The sequence below is a fragment of the Geotrypetes seraphini genome, chromosome 12 (genome assembly GCF_902459505.1).
Source record: "Geotrypetes seraphini chromosome 12, aGeoSer1.1, whole genome shotgun sequence".
Taxonomy (NCBI): domain Eukaryota; kingdom Metazoa; phylum Chordata; class Amphibia; order Gymnophiona; family Dermophiidae; genus Geotrypetes; species Geotrypetes seraphini.
Genome location: NC_047095.1, coordinates 28102993 through 28126037, shown reverse-complemented (window position 1 = coordinate 28126037; position 23045 = coordinate 28102993). Strand labels below are relative to the sequence as shown.

Here is a 23045-nt window from a genome sequence, read left to right as displayed (position 1 = left end):
TACAGCTATATGGGGGGCGTGTAAAAAAGTGGTGTGGCTGGTGCGTGGGGGTAATACAAATTTTGTATCTTTGCTTCATAAGATGGAATAAAAAGTGCATCTTATGGAGTGAAAAATATGGTAAATTCTTTGTTCACTCCCTTACCACATTGTTCATCCCTTTCCCCAACCTTTTTATTTTTATTGTAATCCCTGATTCCCTCTTTCCCCATGTTCTCAATTGTCTTCCTTTACGTTTTGTCTTCTTTCTGTTCTTACCCTATTTAATTTGATTTTTGTTTATTTTTAATTGTAAACTGCTTAGATTTGCCTTCTGGTTTTATATTTGCGGTATATTAAATAAATAAATTGAACTTGATCTATTCTGCTCTGTTCAGGCATACTGGAACTAATTAGGAATTGGGATTTGGCGGTACTACGTCTTACTGTTAACATGGTAAACAGCACGGAGCAGGTAATACCTCTACAAGAGATATAGCTAACTGCATCACATTATATGCACAGTAATAAAAATTATCTCTGTATTACGTGACTTAATGGCAAAATGTTGGGAACACTCCCAACAGTTAATGCAGAGGTTTTGCAGTTAATGCACATTAGTTTGGACAATTACCATGTGGAAAACGCAAAGCTAGAGCAGCTTAGTAAATGATGCCATTTAAGTCAAATGAATGCTTCACAGTGCATTTGCAGGTGTATAAAAACCAGAACCTTCAAGGTTCACATCAATTCTTTTTCTTTCCAATACAATGGTACTACATGCAATTTTTTTCCAGTGGTCAGAATCATCCCCTCCCCGTCTATTTCTTTCCAAAGATAACAGAATTAGTACAGAAGGTGGTTAGGCCGGGTCATATAACATAGGGGTCATACAACAAAGCTGTACAGCACAATGATATTTGTATCTTTAAAAGCACCCTCCTAATCATCAATCATTTATACATAATACACAGTGCAATGAGGGCAGGCTCTTCATTTCAGATAAGCGATGCCACAGTAACTTATGGTCCAAGGCAGCAGTGTCAGTCGTGATCAATCACGTTCTCCAGTGCAAGTTACATTTTCACTCAGGTCTTCAAATTCTTTTGACTCTGCTTCTAAATGTATTGTTTTATAATAAAGTGCTAGATCAATAACTCAATCTATAAGCATTTGTTTCCAGCTAATAAGGACAATGCTCTGTGGTTTCCTTTCTGACATTTTCATTTCAGTTTTCATTTCTTGGTGTTTGATGATAATTGGAAGTATAGGGTTTGGCTGGTTTAATTAATATGAGGACGATGACTTGGCCCGATAGCCTAGAAGAGCTGTAATGTGGGAGACCTGTATTCAGTGTTTACACTTGGCTCTTACTCATTTAGGTGGAAAGGGTGAGGGAGTGGTTGCTGTGTAGGCGCAGCATTTGTGCTCTTGAAGGGAAAGGAATACTAGTTATCACACAACAGTGACACTTAGGGCTCCTTTTATCAAGGTGCGCCACGGGGGTTAGTGCGTCGGACATTTCATCACGCGCTAACCCCCGCGGCAGCCTAAAATCTTAACGCCTCGTCAATGGAGGCGTTAGATACTAGCGCGGCAGGTGGTTTAACGCGCAGTATTCCGCGTGTTAAACCGCTACCGTTCCTTTGTAAAAGGACCCCTTAGGGATGGCATTCAAGATGCATTCATATCCAGTTTCAATAGGAACCATGACACATTGGTCCCTATTGAATATTGTTACTATAACAGCTAAGTTATATGAGGATTGCCATAGGGCACAATTTGGGAAAAAAAATCTTTGATGGATGGAAATGAAAACTCATTGGGCCCAATATTCAGCTTATGAGAGGCAGCTCAGCTACCTCCTGTGAATTGTGGCGATCCCAGATATTCAAAGCTGGGGCCTTTTAGGCAGGTCTGTCTGGCTGTGTGCCTTAGCTGGCCAGCTGATGAAAATGGTCGGGCTAGCCAACTATCTCCCACTGAATACGGCAGATAGTCGGCCAAATGGGACTTTAGCTGGCCAGGAGCCGTTCCCAGCTGGCTAAGTTCTATTTAATATCAGGGGGATTATATTTCGCCTGTGGATCCTCCTCTCACCAATAGGTTGGCAGAAATTTTGGATGGAAACTCATGTACGGGGGTAAATGAGGCCAGGTTAAAAAATAAATTTTTTTCTTGCATTTAGTTTTTATTTAGTTTTATTTTGCTTTTTTGTTAGGTTTTATGTTAATTCAATTTGTTGTTTTTTTAAGCTTTTCCTAATTTTGATGTGTGTGAGATAGATGGATTCAGACTTTTGTTAATAACATCAGTTTTCCAAGATTGACCATTATAGAATGTTATACCAATGGTTTAAAGGCCTTCCTACCTGTTGATGCTGTGGTGGAGATTCACTGGGAGATCGCGGCTCTTCTTTCCTTTGGGGACTGGCACTGTGGGGTATGTGCTGCTGCATTTGGGCCCTGCTGCTACACCCTGCTGGCTCTCCTCTCTTCCTACTGGGTGGCCATCTCAATTGCTCCTTGGCAGCGCTGCAGAAGCTGCTGATTGCAGCGGACCCTGCCTTTTTCCATCCTGGCAGAACTTGTGGTCTTTCTGGCTCCAGTGATGGGGATTGCGTTTGGTTCCTGACAGGGGAGATTGATGCTGCAGCGGCGCTGTCCTGGCAGCATGGACTGCCTTTTACACCCAACTTCCAACCCTGAGCCTTTGCTTGTGTCCAGCTCCCAGGCTTCTGATGGGGTCCAATGAGAAGACTGTTCAGCCCTCTTCGCTCTCTCTTCTTTCAGAAGAGAAACTGAGGTGGATGAGCTAATTTAGTTCCAGTGATTCAGACAGGCTTGACTCAGTTGAGAATATGGAACTGGAAGCTGTCTGAGATTTATTTTTATTTTAATTTCTAATTTTCTTTTGTTTTATTTTTTCAGGGATTGCCTAATTTTGCTATTTTTTTTCTCTATTTTTACTTTGATACAGAAATTTTGAAGTTATCTCGTACGTTATGCCTTATTGTACGCCTATAATATTTACAGTCCAAGTTTCCAAATTTATTTAAAATTTCTTATACCGCTTAATCAAATTTCTAAGCAGTGTACAATTAAAATAAAAGTAAATACAACATACAATATTTATTAACAGGGATTAAAACCTCTCTTCTCTTCATACTTCTCTAGGGTGTAATTAAATACTTCTTCCGTAAGTACTATAGTTACCAGACTGTGAGCCCGCATGGGACAGAGAGGAAAAATATTCTAATGGATTGAAAAATGTAATCCTAATTTCTAATATATTAATATTATAAACCACTTAATATTCACGTATAAGTGGTATATCAAATGCAATAAATCCAATCCAATAAAAAATAAGTAACACTGAAACATAGGAACACATTTTTGTATCTCTAGTAAGAATTCTTCTAGCTCAAGCATTCCAGATAAAACCGTGCAGTCATTTCAATTTGTAATTTAAATAGTTTCGCTCCATTCTCTTCTACTGGCAACAAAATTATTTAATGAAAGACGTAGCTTAGATTCCAAAGCACAAAAGTGGTACAGTAAGAGGCTGACAGAGAGCTGTGGGCCAGGTTGTGTGGCACATGGTTTGCCGACCTATGGAATTTGAGATATGGACACTGATAAGTCGAGATAGCATAACATGGATTTCTTGGGGGACCGAGCAATGGGTTATCGTTGCCAGAATGTGACAGCTGCCTAGAAAAATTGCAATGATGTGTTCAGTTCAACTCTAGGGGAAACAAACTCATGTATTATGCAATATTATGTGAGTAACTGTGGGAACCATAGTGTAATGATTAGCAAGAGACAAATAGCTCTTTCTGGGGAAAAAATGGGAACAGAAGGTGTCCTCATCACATACTGATTGCCCTGGTGTATTCAAACAAGTGACTGCAGCTCACCTACACCTGAGGGATCTAAAAGCAAGTACCAAGAAATGCAGTCTGAGAGTAAGAAAATGTGGGAGAAAGATACAGAAAGGCAAACACTTTCACTAGAAAATATGAACAGGATGTCATGAAAGGTAGTGCTGCTATAGTTCTAATTAAGGGAGTTTCAAATTGCTGGAGGAAAAAGCCTCAGACAGGAACCCTTCCACCACCACAATGGTGGTCCAAGGTGGTCGGGTGAACACCTCACTGGCAAAAAACCTCCAGACCAGCTCCCACAATAGTGAACTTAAAGCAGGACTTATGGTATAAAGATAGAGGAAAATTTCCACTTATCAATAGGTAGATCGGTACACCGACGATGGCCAGCGTTTCACATCTCAGCTGCCTCAGGGTGTATAGCAATCCGATCACACTTTAAGCTGGACGCAAACCGCATCTCAAGATCAAAAGATGGCTGAGGCTTTTTCCTCCAGCAATTTGAAACTCCCTTAATTAGAACTATAGCAGCACTACCTTTCATGACATCCTGTTCATATTTTCTTTTTTTTTTTTTTTCTTTTTTTTTTATTATTTATTTATTCAATTTGATTAATACAAACAAGCAATAAACATACTTGTACACAGATTACACAAAATATTATAAGAGAAAAAAAAAACCAAAACTATAACCCCAATTCCGCTTTCTATGTTGGATAAGATTCGTCTTATTTCTTATTTTTATTTTTTCTTAAGTCTCTCTCCAAAAGTTGTGGACTAAATAATTTGAACTATTATTGAGTAACCAAAACACTGTGTTAACTGTTCATATTTTCTAGTGAAAGTGTTTGCCTTTACATTATTGATTTTTCACTTTTCCGGGTTTTTTTTGTGGAGAAAGATACAGAAACATTTCCCATCATTTTGGGTGCCTCAGGCTTGATCAAAAAGAACTTCCAAGCGCACGTGGATAAGTCGCCCATACCTTTTTACATCTTATGAACTCCTGAAAGAAGCTCTCTTTGGCACAGTAAGAGGTATGTAGGGTATGGCGTAGCGAAGGAGATTGGTGCCCAGGGCAGTGGCACCTGGCATCACTGCTGCCTGGGCGAGCCTCCGCTCTCTCACATCCTGCGTACCCCTTGAAATGTTTACAGGCGCAAGCAGCATCTTCCACCTGCTGCTCGTGCCGACCTTGGCTCCCTTCTGACGTCAGGTAGATTAGCTAGATTGCCCCCGGTCCCAGCCCAGTCCTGGCCATGCCCCCGGTTCCGCCCCAGCTCACCCCCTAGCTTCGCCCCTCCCCTAGGCAGTTGCCAGTTGTGTGCAGTCAGGGCCGTAGCAAGCTATAATTCCATCCCATCCTTTCTTGCACTGCCCCCACCCTCTTCCCTATGATATATCAGACTTTCAGTTGTGAGTTTTGTACTTTATTCAAAATTAAAAATACAATCCTTTTTTTCTACTTTTCTAATCATGTTGGCTTCAGTATCTGCTTTCTACTTTCCTCTGTCTTTTCGTAACTCTCGTACCAGGGTTTTGTGTTCATTTGTCATTTTTATCTCTCCTCCTGTCTTCTTCATCTCCTCTACTACGTCCATTTCTAACAGTTTTTTTCCTCTTAATGTTCTGCAGTTTATTTTTCTTCCTCTTTTCATTCATTCTTACTCTATAGTCTTGAAATTCCCTCTTTTTACTGTCTACCTACAGCTTTCTATCTCTTGTCTCTCACACTACACTTCTCATTTCCCTTCCTCTTATTCCCCAGTCTTTCACAAACTCTATCCTCTATCCCCTTCCATCCAGCATGTCCTTTCTCTCCCTATTACCAACCAAGGGAGGGAAGACACAAATACCCTACAGCAGGGGTGCCCACACTTTTTTGACTCGCAAGCTACTTTTAAAATGACCAAGTCAAAATGATCTACCAACAATAAAATTTTAAAAAAACACAACGCACACTGTACGCATAGAATTGTTAATTATCATTCCTATTCCGGGGTTTTTTCAAAGAGGTCAAAGCAGATGACTCTATGCACTGTCACCTCAGTAAAAACCATACAAAAATAGACAAATACCCACCCCCTCTCTTTTTACTAAACCACAATAGCATTTTTTAGTGCAGGGAGCTGCGCTGAATGCCCAGCGCTGCTCTCGACGCTCATAGACTCCCTGCGCTAAAAACCACTATTGCGGTTTAGTATTGTAAAATATAGACAGCAGATATAAATTCAGACATATTTTGATCACTAAATTTAAAATAAAATCATTTTTCCTACCTTGTCTGGTGATTTCATGAGTCTCTGGTTGCACTTTCTTCTTCTGACTGTGCATCCAATCTTTCTTTCAGCCTGTATGCTTCCTCTCCTCCACACCTCATTCCCTCTCCCAACTTTTTCTTCCTCTCTCCCTGACCTTTCTTTCTTTCTCTCTTCATGCCCCCTTTCTTTTTTTCTGTTTCTCTTCTTTCCTTCTGTTTCCCTGCCTGCCCCCTTTCTTTCTTTCTCCCTGCCCTTCCCCAAGCCACTGCCACTGCCGCTGCCATCGGGGAACAGGACCCAAACGCCACCAATGGATAACAGGCCCCAAAGCCGATGCTGACACCGCCCCATGCTCTCTCTGCTTCGGGCCGATCAATCTTCCTCTCCCCGACTTCAATTCTGCCGTCGGAGAGGAAGTTCCGCCCAGCCAGGCAGCGATTGGCTGGCCCAAACTTCCTCTCCGACGGCAGAATTGTCATCGGGGAGAGGAAGATTGATCAGCCCAATAGATCGCCAAGGCAAAGGGAGTCCTGGATGATTGACTCACTTTGCCTTGGCGAGCTACCGGTCGATCGCGATCGACCTATTGGGCTCCCCTGCCCTACAGTAAAACACTCAAATAAATCCATGTGTCTTCCACTATTGGTACCAAATAATGAGTCAAGCATTCAATATAATTACTAAATAGGCCTCAAAATTAAAATAAATCAAGACCCCAGGCACTTAAAGCCCTTTTATGGGGTTCTTTTTTCAATCATAGGCCTGCTCTGGAAACAGACCAGAGAGAAAAAAACTCCCCACTTCTACAGGAGAAAAAGTCTCTGGCCAAAAAACCAGGCTCTCAAATTGCTCAAACCACATATTATCTGGCACAAATAGCGTCAAATAAATATGAAGGTTATTGTCAGCGAGGTTGCAAACACTTATCTCAAAAACATCACTTCCAGGACAGGCTGTTGTATCAGTGCTTCAGCAATGGACATCTGACGGTCCTCCACGGATCAAGCGATGATTGTAATCCTCAAGCGTGCAACTCGCGCTGTACAATTGTGATCCAATCACATTGCATTTCCAAAAAGTCTCAAAATTTCTCAACAAGAGTCCTTGCAAGATCTTATTTTGCAGAATGCTGTGTCAGGAGAATAACCTTCTCTCTCAAAAATGCCAACTACCCAGCCTGAAAAACATGGCACTCACGCTCAAATAGACGCAACCATGACATCACTATAGTGCAAAAATTAGAGCTCAAACTTGTTTAAAGAGAAATGAGCAGACTTAACCTTCTCTAGAGGAAAAGCCCCCAGAAAAAGGTTATTTTAAAAAATGCCTTCCACTCTATTGTTGTGTTCAAGATATTCAGGTTCCAATGTACCTAACTCAAAAATTAAATGTCTCTTTATGATCTTACTCCTGAGTCAGTTTTCCTCTTGGTTGCATAGCTGAACTTTGCATTAATTTTTAAAGTGAAATAATACTTTTAGTGTCCTTTAATTTACTATTTCAGTGACGAACCACAGATTAGTTGCACCTGTGGTTTATGAAAATACCACTTGTGATCAACCTCGCAAGTAGCTTTAATTTCTGTTTGAGGGGTGGGGGCAGTGATGCTCTCATTACAAGAAAGGGGATAGGAGTAACCTGAGGAAATACTTCTTCATGGAAAGGGTGATGAATTCATAGAACAGCCTCCCAGCAGAAATGAAGATAAAAATTATATCTGAATTCAAGAAAGCTTGGGACAAGTTCATAGGATCTCTAAAGGAGTGAAAGGAAGAGTGGATGGTATGGATAAGCAGGTTGGATAGGCTATATGGTCTTTATCTGCTTTCATTTTTCTATGTTTCTATGTTGGTGTCCTTTAATATGTATTAAGAGGCAAATACCAGGGACTTCTGGCTGATGTTCGAGCATGCTGACTGCTTGAATTGCGAGCTCCCACTTCCTCTCTGAATTATTGGCAATTTTTTCACCTAAATACACTTTTTCAAGGTTATTACCTCTAATTTTATTTTCTCTTCCTAATAATACACTGAGACTTTGTCTTCATAAAAAAGTAAAGTGGTTGCACAGCCTAACAATAAAAAAGACTCAAATTGAACCTGCCCTTGTCCAAGAAATCTAGCGGCCTCATGGATGAAGAAGAAGATTCAGTAATGCAGGAACTTTGTGGGATAAAAGAATTACTACACAATCATATAGCCATATTGAGAGATATGCGTCAGGAACTAGAACCGATTCATACTCAAATTGCCTCAACACAACAACTTATCGAGTCTCTCACTACACGTGCTACCAAAATGGAGTTGGAGATTCCTGCGATCCGAGCAAATACTGAGGTAGTGAAGAAACTGGTTCATAGACAAAACCGCGGAAGACAAAGGCGCGCGCCGATAACTGAGCGCAAGATGGAGGCGCGCGCCGAAGAAAATGACAGTTTTTAGGGGCTCCGACGGGGGGGTTTTGTTGGGGAGCCCCCCCACTTTACTTAATACAGATCGCGGCGACGTTGTGGGTGGTTTGGGGGGTTGTAACCCCCCTCATTATACTGTAAACTTAACTTTTTCCCTATTTATTTTCTTCGGCGCACGCCTCCGCGCTGCGCTCAGTTGTCAGCGCGCGCCTTTGTCTTCCGCGGTTTTGACCTGACATTGAAGAAACTTAAAGAAGATTTAGAAGATCTAACAAATCACAGTTGCAGGAACAATATTCATATTCTTGGATTACCCAAAGGGACAGAGGTCTCTGACATATCCCATTTCTTAGAAAACTGACTCCCAACATTTCTGGACATTGAATTCACCAATGAACTAGAATTTGAAAGGGCTCATTGCACTCCTTCTAAATCACAACTTGGCGCCAAATGCCCAAGGTCCATCATTTCAAAGCTTTTCAGATATCCCCAAGCATTACATATCCTCATGAAAGCCAAAAGCAAATCTTCTCTACTTCATCAGGGTCATAAAATCATTATTGTACCAGATCTTTCCACAACTACAGCTGCCAATAGGAAAGCTTTTTTTTTTTTTTTTTAGCTTTGCATCAGGATCTTAAGGACATTGGCACACAATTTGGCTTATTCTTCTCGGCTAATATGAGGGTCAAAGTTTCCAAGTTTATTAAAATTTTCTATCCCACTCCAAGGGTCATAGCCTTCTGGGCGGTTTACAGTCTAAAAAGCCAAACAATTACATAGATATATATAAATAAACAATCTAAAATGAAATTAAAATTACAAATCAATGGTCAAAACGACAAATCATCTACCACAATAGGACAGATGGTAAATATAAAGACATGAATGTATGTGTTTGAGTGTGGGTGAAAATGTGAAAGTATATGTATGAGTATGTGGGTTGGTATATGTGTTTATGCGCATGCCTGTATATGTACAAATATTCCATGCTTGCATTTTCAATACATATGTTATTCTTTCCCTTTTCCCCTTCTTTGGTGAGATTTTCTCTACCTAGAAATATATAGGAAGTGGATACTGCGAGTGGCTTATTGCTTGACAAACTTGTGAAGTTGTTATTGTGTATAACGCATATAGGGAAAGCACCAATGCTATATAAATGTTTTTACATTTTACAAGTATCACTATACAGTACACATATTAATATGTACCATCAGCAGGACAATGCATATCATATTTCTATTTGTTAGTTAATTTAATACATTTATTCTTATTTTCGAGTGGTTATTCTTAATTGTGCAACCTGGAATGTCGATAGACTTAATCACCCATTAAAACAGAGGAAAATTGCTGATTATATAGCCATAAAAAGGAACAGATATCCTCCTACCACAAGAAACTCATCTAAATCACAACAACTTATGATAAAATTGTTTTTTCTTGGGCTGACTGCCATATTTTTCTCCTGCACCATCCAAAAAAGAGGAGTTTCCATTCTGTTTTAAAAAGGTTTAAATGTGAATATTATCTAACAAACAGCCAATACAGATGGTAGATGGATCATCACTTCTGTCCAAATTGGTTCTATTCACCTCTCACTAATGAATCTATGCTCCATAGACTCATCTACATTTATATCAACTAGAAGAGATCTAATTTTGGAATACAGTATCTATCCAACACTGCTTGGGGGTGATTTTAATCTCCCATTGGACATAGTTTTAGACCGTCAGTCAACAAGTGCATATCGTCCTACAGAAAAAATGTTTACTCAGTACTCTGCTCCAGATATGATTGACTTTTTTCCCATCACTAAATCTCTTATCCCAAAAGTAATTTCTATATAAATATACTACTAATCATTTCTATAGCACTATTAGACATATGCAGCGCTGTATATCAAAAGATAAAAGAGACAGTCCCTACTCAAAAGAACTTACAATCTAGTCAAGACAGATAAACTGGACAAATTACCCAATCACATTATCAGATCTTGAGATTCTTCAATTGGATATCATAGATATAAAACCCTGAAGAATGAACACTTCCATCTTGACAGATGATGCTTTTGTAAAAAAAACCATCATGTCTTACGTCCCAGAATTTTTTCAAATCAAAACAGCTTTGTTTACTTCTTTTAATATGGTGTGAGGAAGCCTTCAAAGTGAGTCTCAGAGGAGAAATTTTCAATTAAATTGGAATACAATAAACTTTAAATTCAAAACAGTCATTATATATCAGCTAACAAATCTGGTCACCTATTAGCTAGATTTTTGGCCATTCACAAATAACACTCTAGAATCTCCTCCATCATTAACACTAAAGGTCAAACATTAGTGGATCTCACGTCCATCGCCAAAGAATTTGAATCTTTTTATAATAATCTATATACATCATCACTTAATGAATCTTCTAATAATGGTGACTTATTTTTGAATAATCTACCACATCCAACTATTTCAGAATCTCAAGCACTACCCCTTGGAGCACCGATCACTGAAATAGAAATTTCCAAAGCAAAGACCTTGCTAATCACAAAGCACCTGGTTCTGATGGATACCCTGCTGAATTTTATAAACTTTTCAGTACTGAACTTTTCCTTTCTTACGGGACTTGCACACTCTTTCTTTCAGAATAATCCTAAGGTGGTTTTGCTGAGGCTAAATCATAGTTTTGCCTAAACCAGGGAGAGACCACACCAAAGTGGCAAACTATAGGCCCATATCTCTCCTGAACTTAAACCGTAAAATTTTAGCTAAAGTCTTAGCATCACATCTTGAAAACATTTTGCGTTATATTATCCACCCTGACCAGATAAGTTTCATGAAGAGGAGATTCATTGGTGATAATGCTTGTACTATTTATGTTTTACTTCATATTGCACAACCTTTCACTCAGCCATCTATAGTAATTTCATCTCTTTATTCAAAATTAACAACTCTACAGTATATCAAATAGTATATTATTAAATCAGATAGGGATGTCCCCTGACACTGCTCCTTTTCAGTATTTACATAGAGTCTCTTCTCATTGCAGTTAAACATTCACCATTAATACAAGGTTTACCATTTTTGTCACATCAGTATAAAACTCTAGCTTATGCTGATGACCTGTTGAATTTTATTACCCAACCCCAAACATCACTTCCTGGATTATTACAAATTATTTCTCAATTTTCTACTATTGCATGATATCATATTAACTGGCACAAATCTACGTAGGATGGACTCAAATAAAAATTGATAAATGATATTTATTTAACCGATGATAGATACTAAGAGGCCTTTTCACCAAACTGTGTACGCTGCTAACTTGGATTTTAACATGCGGTAGACATTAGCATAGTAATGTGTTGAGCACTAAAAGAGCAGCCATTGTGGGACAAATCCTGCATTAGCTGCTTAATATGGGAGTGGATGGGAGCTGAGTGTGACTGGGCAGGTGGAAAAGTGGTCAGCTATGATAGCAAGTGCAAGGGGTCAGTATCATGCACTAGCTCGGGGGTGAACAATTGCGGTCCTCGAGAGCCACAGGCAGGTCAGGTTTTCAGGATATCCACAATGAATATGTATGAGATGGATTTGCATGCACTGCCTCCTTGATATGCAAATCTATTTCATGCATATTTATTGTGGATATTCTGAAAATCTGACCTGCCTGTGGCTCTCGAGGATGGGATTGCCTACCCCTGCCCTAGCTAATAACGCAGCTTACCATCACCTCGAGACAGTAAGTGCAGCTGTGCTATCAGAAGTCCATTAACACAGCTCCTGTAATCACAGTAGTGCTCCCACCTGTACATCCAATCTCCCTTCCAACATCCCCACAGCATGTCCGATCCTCCCAAATATTAATCCCCTCCCCCAAACCCCCCCCCCCTCACTGGACCACCATGGAGACTTCCAGGAAGGTCCAAGAGGGGATTAGAGGATTAGGAGAGGGTTGAGCCTTCAGGGGCAGGGCTTGGTCTTAGAGGGATTTTGGACGGAAATCCAATTGGGAAGAATTGTGACTGTTGAGGGAAGTTCAAAGATAATGTGGGAGGATTTGATATGTCAGAGTGAATCTAAGGGATTTGGACAAGTTGAGGTGATATGTGTGTGTGTGGTGGGGGGGTGGAATTAGAAACGGGTTGATTTGGGTGGAGATGAGAAGGTATGATTGGAGATGTTGAGTTAATGCTTATGGGGATTAGACATGTTGGGGTGATGTGTGAAAGAATTACAGATGTCAAGGGTCAAGGTGATTAGAGGGTGTCAAAGAGGGATCGGATGTACAAGGGGGAGTGTCATCATGGCAATGGCATGTTTTAACTTTTTTCTGGGCCCACCCTGCGTTATTTGAAGTGAAGGGTAGCCTGGGTGTTCCTCACTATCTGCCACTGAATATAACACAGTGCCATGCCATGTAGTCGGTGTCTGCCTTGTGCGGTAAATGCAAAACAGATGTTGGCGATGCCCCTGCAATTTACCTTGCAGGCTTTCCATTTTCTGTACGTCAGTCTTTATTGCTAATGTGTAGTAAGTACAAAACATTACTCATCTACTAAATTATAGAGGTGTGCACTGCCCCCCTCCCTCCCCAAAACAGAAAATTTCAATTTGTTTAGTTTAAGCATTTTTTGGGGGGGTTCTGAGCAATGTCATAGTGCGTACATTTCAGAAAAATGCACACATTTTCCAAATAACACACACTATTTCCAGAGTATGCCCTCTTCATGAAGAGGGTACACTATTTCCTAAGAATGCACACTATTTCCAAAACAGGAAAACCCTAAAACTTCAGGTATTTTTCCTATCAGTTTGGGGCTAAAAATGGTATGAAATGACATGAGAAATGTTATTGACATCTGTAATAAATATGTAAGTGGAATTTTGCAGGTTTTCTTTCACAAAACTTTTAAATAACCATTTCCATGGGTATACAGCTAGTTTACCCACAGGAATGACTTTGAAAATTGCTCTTCCTAGGTAGTATGCAAAAAAACAGAAATGCTTATTTTTGGGATTAACTAATTTTGGGTAGTTTGGTGGCTATAGGGCACATTCATCTTAGTAACTGGTCCTGATTCACAATCAATGCATTTTATACTGTTTTGTTCTTATTGTTTTCCACTTCCATTAAGCAGCCAAAAATAGGAAACTAGGATCACCTTGACTTACATTAGATTTCATTAAAGGGGAATCCATATCTCTTTACTGTCTATTACAGATCTTTTACCAACTTATTAGTACAGTGACATATTGTACTGTTATTATATACAGCAGCCCATTACAATTTCCTGTGAACTGAGACAGGAAAGGATGTTAGCTATGATGAATGAATAAACTCTGTGCTATTCACATCTGCTTGTGCATCACACAATACAGTTCCAAGACAGAGCTAGTTAACTGGAAGGTATAAAGAACACTAGCATACACTAATGCTATTATCCTACCTTATTAGTAAATTACTCCCTGTGAGGGAATTTATAAGACACTGCCACTCCCCCTGCTGGATACTCCCCCGCAATGCTAGAACCACCCTAATACAGGCAGCTCCTCCTTGGGGGGAAATGACATGAGGCAGCTCCTCCTTAGGGGGAAATGACATGGGAAGGAGGAGTCAGGGAGGCACGAACCAGGAAGTATAAGAGGCTGGGCCAGATCTAGCAAGAGAGGGCCTAGGGAAAAGAAGGAGGAAGAGGTGATTTCCGTTTACATCCTGACTACAGCCCTTAGATACTCTGCTTGGCTGAGGTAAGCCAATATTCCTTTTGTTGCTGAATACCTGTGAGTTGCACTGAGGTCTGGCTTGGGACAGACTCTGTTGCCTGACTGAGGAAAGCTGTTGAAAGCAGTCACAAACCACGATCCATGTCTCGGGTCCTGTCAGCCACAGGCCCACCTCAGGACTTTGGAACCAAAAGACTGCTCATTGTATGCCCGACCCTGTGAAGTAACAGGGTGCCGTATTTTTTCCTTTTGAGTTAATAAATCATTTTCCTTTACTTTCTATGCTTCTGTCTGGCTGTTTGCATAAAATGGGACCTGTAGTAAAATCATACACATTAATGTGTATTAGTGTGTGCTAAACCTGGTATGTAATCTGTATTATGGAATGTATGACAGTAATTTGGATTTCTGTAGTTATAACTGGGACAGTGGGAAGATTTAGGTCAGCCAATTTTTATTGTTAGTTTATTTTATTCTTTATATCTAGACGGTATTGTATGGTATTTTATTTTTGATTCTGTTAGTTATATTTAGAGGTTTGATTTATTATAATGAATGTAAGTTGCCTTGGTGGAATATAAATTGATAAACAATTAAAAAAAAAAAATGGTAGCGCACTTTAGTAAATCTAGCCTAAAACTGAAGTCCACTTCCTATAGCAAAGGCTTTTGCTTATGCATCTTTCTCTAGGCATCTCTCCTTTACTCATAGAATAATTACAGGCTTGATATTACCTCACACTTAGCTGCACTTCTCTTGCCCTTAATGCATTTGTGAATTACTTGGTTATACATGAGTGTACATAGTAAAAATATTATGTGCAAATGAAAGGTTACAACATAAACATGTAAGGCTGGATTCAGACATTTCACAGAGTCATATATCTTTTATCTAGAATAATATAATAAGCTGGAAAAGTTCAAATCGGTGAAGCTAGATTGTTGATTCAATTTTTCTGATAAAACTGCAAGTCCTGATGTGACCAACATAAGGCAACACAATGGTGTCAGTTTGCAAAACGTGCTGTTTCAGCTGAGTGGCTGAATTTCAATAAAATGTTGAGCCAAGATGCAGAACTTAGGTTACAACCTATCTTTTCAAACTGGCCTCTGTTCTGAATTGTTTCCTCGTTCCTTTTGTAGCCGGTTAGTAGTCCATTTTTTGCTCTTCTGTTCCTGTCTGCTCTGTCTCTTGGCCCTGTCCCCTTTGCTTTCCCTTCCAGCGTACACTCTAAAATAAATGCTATCCTTTGATCTCTTACAGGAATGAGTACAAACCAACCTCTGCAGCCCCTTCCTCTCTCTTGCTGCTTGTAACCCTGCCTCCTGCAGCCTCATACTGGTGCCTGTCTGGCCGTAGCTCCTCCCAATCAAGCACTCAGGTGACCTCACAAACCTTGCTACATATTTAAACAAAGGAATAAAGAGCACGTACTCCTTAGTGCGCTCCTTCATGCACCTCCTGAGGGCGCCTCCCTTTTCTTACTATCATATATTTTGTGTTTCTATTTCCTTTCTCTGTTCCTCTCCTTAAGGCTCCAATTTTTTCTTTCTGCTTCTCATACTCACTCTCCCCAATCTTACTCCCTATCCCCTTCCACTCCACCCCAAAAGTCTTTACTATCCTCTTTTTCCTATCCCCTCACCAGCCATCTTGGCATCTATCTTATTCTCTGGTCTCAAGCTCAAACATTCTTTCCCATTCATCCTTCCCCTTTCAGCACTTCCCATCTTCATCATTGCTATCACTATTCCCCTTTGCTTCGATGCACTCTCCTACTCCTTCTTCTGCTCACCTCAGGGGATGTCAATCCCAACCATGGCCCTCCACATTATATGCTTCACCACATGCACAACCGTCCCAACCTTATTCCTATTCCTCCCCTTCGGTCCGCCTCTCTCCCTTTCTTATGCACCCTATGGAATGTTCACTCTGCCTCCATCAAACTACATTACATTCACAACCTCCACCTGCTTGCTCTAATTGAGACATGGATTCACCCTGAGGACTTCAGAGTAGCTGCTGCACACCCTACTGGTCGATGCGGAGGTGTTAAGCTTCTTCTCTCTCCTTCTTGCACATTTCAACCCCCACCCCAATTACACCACCCTTTTTCATTTGAAGTTCACTCTGTCCACCTATTCACTCCTTTATCACTCCGGATAGTAGTCATATATCATCTTTCTCACCGATTTTTGTCTCCTGGCATTCTGTCTTCATAGATTCATCTTCTCCCTCCCTCCCTTCTTTTGGGGATTTTAACATTCATGCTGATGATCCCTCCAACACTTATGCCTCTTAAGCTTCTTGCCTCAACCTCCTCATTTGACCTCCATCTATGCTCCACTACCCCTACTCACTGGCATGGCTACTCACTGGCATGGCCACTGCCTTGATCTTGTCTTCTTCTCCAACTTCATACATGCGATGGTTAAGCTGCTTCTCAAATAAACCCTTGCTAGACCCTACCTGCCCCTCCAACTATTGCCCTGTCTCTCTTCTTCTGATTCTATCCAAGTTATTTGAGCATGCTGTCCTCTATCGCTGCCTTGACTTCCTTTCATCTCAACAGACTCTTGATCCTCTACAATCTGGCTTTTGCCCTCTATACTCCACAGAGCCTGCCCTTACCAAAGTCTGCAGTGACCTGTTCCTGGCCAGGTCTAAGGGCCTTTATCCTTTTCCTTCTTGACCTGTCTGCTGCTTTTTATACTGCTAATCACTGCTTACTCCTTGATACGCTGTCCTCGTTTAGATTCCACAAATCTGTCCTCTCCTGGTTTGCCTCTTACCTCTCCCATTGCACCTTTAGTGTATGTGCTGGTAGGTCTTCCTCTGCTGCTATCCTGCTAGTGGTTGGTGTACTCCAGGATTCTGTCTTAGGACCTCTTCTTTTCTCTCTCTACACCTCTTCCCTCGGTGCGCTGATCTCCTCCCATGGCTTCCAGTATCACCTATATGCTGATGATTCCTAGATCTTTCTCTCTACATCTGAGATTTCACCTAAGCAGCAATACCAGCTAGACTTTTTCTTGGATTTTAGGTGAAATCTCAGATGTAGAGAGAAAGATCTAGGAATCATCAGCATATAGGTGATACTGGAAGCCATGGGAGGAGATCAGCGCACCGAGGGAAGAGGTGTAGAGAGAGAAAAGAAGAGGTCCTAAGACAGAATCCTGGAGTACACCAACCACTAGCAGGATAGCAGCAGAGGAAGCCGTGTCGGTGGATGGGGACGTTCCTCCAATCGCCCCATTAGAATATTTCCGGTTTGTGAATCCATCAGACCTGCCTGGATCAGATATGGATCGGTCACGATCGGGCAGGTTAGTGAATCTAGCCCTTTGTTTCTTTCATCATGTCGTTCCGTATGCCTGTAATAAACTACCTGAGTTTGTTCACCACACCCCTTCCCTTGTTCAAAATTAGACTGAAAACCCACCTCTGTCCTCTGTTTTACCATCCTAGCCAGCAGTTAAACCATCCCCTCTAACTGTAACCCCCTACTCTGGCATCCTGTTTGTCTGTCTTGATTGTTGAGATTTGAGTAGAGACTGTCTCCTCTGTAACTTTGTACAGCGCTGCGTACATCTGGTAGCACTCTAGAAATAGTAGATTTGCACCCCTGAGCACATTACCAGACCAGATGTTTTCCTTGTATTTTTTTTTTTTTTTTTTTCATAGGTACTTTAGTTAGATTGTGAGCCTTCGGGACAGTAAGGGAATTTCTAAGTACCTTTTCTTTATTTATCCTATTTTTATTGTTTCCTCAGTGTATATTTCTATGTAAACCGCTTCGAACCTAACGGATTTAGCGGTATATAAGAAATAAAATTATTATTATTATTATTACTTGCATTTTTCAAGTTAACTCCACCCCTCATACCGCCCACCTTTTTATTGCCTGAATGTAGCCACATTGGGAAACTGAGCCCCTATATCAAGGGTATATAAGTTCAGTTATCGAGGAGTGCAAGCAGATCAGGTTTTCATGAGATGCGTAATAAATATGCATGAGGCAGCCCTGCATGCAAACCACACCTACAAACTTGTCTCATGAATATTTATTAGGAATATCCTGATCAATTTGTACTCCTTGAGATCTGAACTTGAGGACACCTGCCCTAAATGTAGGAGTTCAGACCTTTCTCACTTTTCAAATAGGTCAATTTAACGCACAACTCCAAAGTTAGGCTCCTAAACCTTTTTTGAACATTGATTTAAATCAAATCAAATTTATGGAACAAGACAAATTCTTTGTCCTACTCTGTATGTTATTATTTTTTCTTTGCTCCCACATTTGGTTTTTGAACCTGTATTTGAAAAGCATTCCATGAGTACAGTATGCAGATTAAAAGACATTTTTGAGGCTATGGAAAAAGTTATTTCAATCAGAAAATATTTACATGTCACTATAAGATCATCTCTTCTTTATATCCACACTGGGGTCTTATCCTTAAATAACTTAAATAACATTTTGAACTGTACTGTTCGACTAGATCGTCTTGACATTCTGGTCTATTCACTTTTCTTAATCCTAAAAATTGCCGTTACAAAAAGTATTTTGATCAATCTTTGATTTATCAAGCAGGTAAACTTCAACTATGGCTAGATGATCTGAATCAAAAATCTGCATCTTATTGCACTTTTAGAAAATCGGTTAAGACCTATTTGTTCAAAAAATTTGTTCTTGATTGATGACCATGTTATAGTTTCATACTATATTTTTTCATTATTGAAATTTTGTCTTGCCTTTCTGATTGCTTTGTACTATCACTGGAATGTCCAGTCCTTCTTATTCTGTGAATCACCTAGAACTTTTGGGGTGTTGGCGGTATAGAAAAATAAAGTTATTATTATTATGATGATGATATAAACCATATAGTGTAAAAATCCTTTCCACAGAAAAGGTTTGTACGATGCTCTGAGCTGTTATAAAACATATTTCAAAATCTTATTCTTCACAAATAAGTTGACTAGGTTGAAATATATTGTATGAATGGAAATGACTGAAGCAGAGGGATGTAAGCCTTGATAAGAATAAAATAACTCACACTTAACATTTCTTTCCTACACAGTGTTGGCCTTTACATATGCCTAGGTCTGCTAGACGACATGCCAAGCCCTCCTGAACCAATCAGGATATCATCCCTCCCTCAGCTCCTGGCTAAGTGAAGGACCAAAGTGCAACCAGAAGTTTGACACCTGAAAGTAAGCCTTCAGCAGCTTCTTATTAAAAAGTGAGTTTCTCCTCTTAAGACTGTACAGTGTTATAGTTCAATGCTATTTGCCCTCAGGGAGTAGTGTATCAGTCCAGCCAACTTCTGAAATGTTGTTTTAATGGACTGAAAAAAAAGAAAACGGGTTTGGATATGAATTTAAATAGAGCTGGAAAATTAAGTGCATACCTTTGTTTTGCTTAAACTTATTGAGAAAAAAATATTTTTAACATGCTACCAAAGATTGATTGAGAACCACACTGGTCCCTATCCAAGATAAATTAATTTGGCAGGAGAGGGAAAATGTGAGTTAGACCACTAGGTTCCTGACATTGTTGAAATCCTTTTTTCTTAAGAGACACCATGCTAAGAGCATTTTGCAGCTAAAAAAATAGCACAATTTAGTCAAAACCTACTACCCTGAATTTATAACCAATGTATTTAACAGAGTGTAAAAGTTATTTACCATGTGAGAGAATGCAGTGGCTTTACTTAAAAGGGGGGGGGGGGGAGGAAGACAGTATTCCCAGTTCAAGCACAAATAACAAAATATGTAATTATTTTCATAAATAACTCAGCACCTTATATTTCAAACAAGTTTTCCCACAAGGCATGAGAGCCCTATATTAAATTCATTTAAGTGTAAGTTGATTCGGATAAAAATTAGTTGCTTATTACCTTGTGGACAGTTTAGTTTTAGCAACATTTGAAAGTCAGTTCTATCGGGAGTGGAATTCGTTGCCGCCCACAGGAATAATGATCAGGAAAATTAATAATCATGTTTGCTGTGACTATAAATCATTGTGGTTCAGGCAATTAATTTCTGTGGAGAAATGAAAGATCTATAAGTATTAATACTGTGCAAACTACATGTTGTGAAAAACTAGATTGTAAATGCAAGATTTGTAATTTCAGAGCTCGGCACTGCTGGCTCGAGTCAGGGATGCTGGCCACTCTGAATGACTAATGGTTGGAACTGTCAACTATCCATACCCCTTCTATCCAAAAGAAATGTAACAATCTACATTTTTTTGATCAAGATAAAGTATTTGCTAATGATAATTTACTGAGAAGGTTGGAAACCAGACTGACAAAAAAAGGACATTAGTTTGAATATGCGTTCAATTAACGGCCACATAGAAGAAAAGGGCATATTATCTCAATGGGGATTGCATCCACCATCAGCCATGTGTAGTGAAGAGACAAATATACATCTAAATGCTAACACGAGTATTGCCTAGCAAGCTGGAAGGCTGCGGTATATCCACTAAATCCTTTCAAACTCAAATAAATTCATCTAGAAAGAAAATCTTGCAAGTGGGAGATCTGAGATTACATTACATCAACCTCATCCAGTAGAAACAGGATCAGAAGATTAGAAAAATAAGATACATTATCTTCGGCAGAAACACAGAAGGCTGGATTCAGTATATAGTGCCCCAGTTAGGCACTGACAAGATCCACACCCAAGCAAATCTTCTGCAAAGAGCGTGTGCCCTTTTTGGAATACTAGTTTGGCGCAAATCTCATGACTAATATTAGGCGTTGAACTTATGCCTGATAAAACCTGTTGTAATGCCGACGTCCAATTGAGATACAGATATGACATTATTCTATAAATCATGCCTAATTTTTGGGAACCCCTCACCCAACCCGATCTGCCCATACTCCTCCCATAGCTATACCCTTTTTGAGTTTTGTGCTATAAAATTTAAGCATGGATGTTGTAGAATAGTAACTAGGGCAGTTGAGAGCACAAGTCCAAATTGTTGCCAATTAACTCCAATTTGATTGTTGATGCCTCGTTAACTAATTAATTTAAGAACATAAGATTTGCCGCTGCTGGGTCAGACCATTGGTCCATTGTGCCCAGCGGTCCTCTCATGCAGTGGCCCTTAGGTCAAAGACCAGTGCCCTAATTGAGTCTAGCCTTACCTGTGTACGTTCTGTTCCAGTAGGAACTTATCCAACCTTGTCTTGAATCCCTGAAGGGTGCTTTCCCCTATAACATGTACATTTGCCCTGATGCCCAAATTTGAATGACCTGTATAGAATTCGGGGGGAGAATTCCTTACAGTCCTACATAAAGTTCTCAAATACTTAAGAGGAACAGGTCCAATCGAACAATTTTTTTTAAAAAAGAGAGAGAACAAAAGATGTTGCTAAGGAAAAAATATCCACATTCCTCCTCGTATATTAAGCTTGTAGGTGCTAATTTTTAAATCATTTGAAGTGCTTTGTACATATGAATGACGGATTGATATTTGCAGAACGGTATACACTTTCTCAAAGTCTAACTTGCCTTTTGGACCTGGGGTTTGGAGGAGTATATAGGATGGCTGCAGTTTGCTGACCTCAGAGTCACAAATCTATCTCCCTCAGGACAAAGTTTGACTTTTTTAGGAAGGCTTCTTTCCTCCTGGCTATTGTATTCATAAAATTCACACTTTATAAGAGGTACAATATACCGTTTGTGACAGTGTAATGGTACAAACACTTATCTTTATGTTCCTCTTGAGAAGCCACTGTTTTTGTGTATGGTCATGTTTATAGTATGGCCCTGTCTCTTGTGCATCATACTAGATAAATCTGTATCTTTGCTGTGTACTGGCTTTTAGAAGCCATGTTCAGGATATTCATGTGCAAAAGCTATCATAAGTAAAACCTGATTTTAGAAAGCCTTTTATTTATTTATTTATTTTTTTGCATGCGTATATTTGAACTATGCGCATATTGGAAGGGTGTGTGTTGTCGATTGTGGCTAAGGATGGACCACAATATGCATCAGTATGTCCTATTTTATTTAGGGGATACACATAAAGTAACGGGGCGGGGATGGATATAAAAGTATTTCCTTACATTACTCCTGAACCTATCACCTATTAACTTCATCACATGCCCTCTCATTCCGGAGTTTCCTTTCAAATTAAAGAGACTTGCCTCATGTGCATTTATGCCACGTAGGTATTTCAGCATCTCTCAAGAAAAAATCAGAGTAATAACTAAATCCAAAAATGTCAAAAATATATATATATATATTACCAGTGGCGTACTAAAGGGGGGTGGGGGGGGAGGTCCACCCTAGGTGCAGCCTTAGGGGGGGTGCACAGCCGGCCCGGTCCGAAAACCAGTCCAGTACCAGGCCAATCAGCCTGCCTCTCCCCGACGTCAATTCTGCCGTCGGAGAGGAAGTTTGGGCCAGCCAATCGCTGCCTTGCTGGGCGGAACTTCCTCTCCGACGGCAGAATTGACGTCGGGGAGAGGAAGGCTGGTCGGCCCGACACAGGGAAGACGAGCTTGGGGTGGCGGCGGCTTTAGAAGGTGTCACTGAAAAAAAAAAGGAGGCCAGAACTGGGTCACTGAAGGCAGCATGTTTACTTCATTCATTCTGCCGGTGGCCCGAAGAGTTGCAGCAGTGCTGCTGGGAACAACAATGAGCAAGCACCGGATCCTGCCCTGGGGGGGGGGAAGGAATAGCATGGGGAGGGTAAGAGAGATGCTGGAACGCGGGGATGGGGAGAAAAGATGCCAGACATCCAAGGGAAGCAAGGGAAGGGGCTGATAGAGATGCCA

General features: G+C 40.2%; 1 protein-coding gene and 1 long non-coding RNA gene across 9 annotated transcripts in view; one reads left to right on the top strand and one right to left on the bottom strand.

Moving 5' to 3' along the window:
* Nucleotides 1-23045, bottom strand: part of LOC117346714 — a 574004-nt gene that overhangs the window by 212090 nt on the left and 338869 nt on the right. The gene's annotated exons all lie outside the window — the stretch shown is intronic.
* On the top strand, nt 14161-22004 carry LOC117346715. Its single transcript, XR_004536649.1, has 4 exons — nt 14161-14277; nt 15517-15634; nt 19332-19493; nt 20388-22004. It is a non-coding gene; the product is annotated as an uncharacterized LOC117346715 (long non-coding RNA).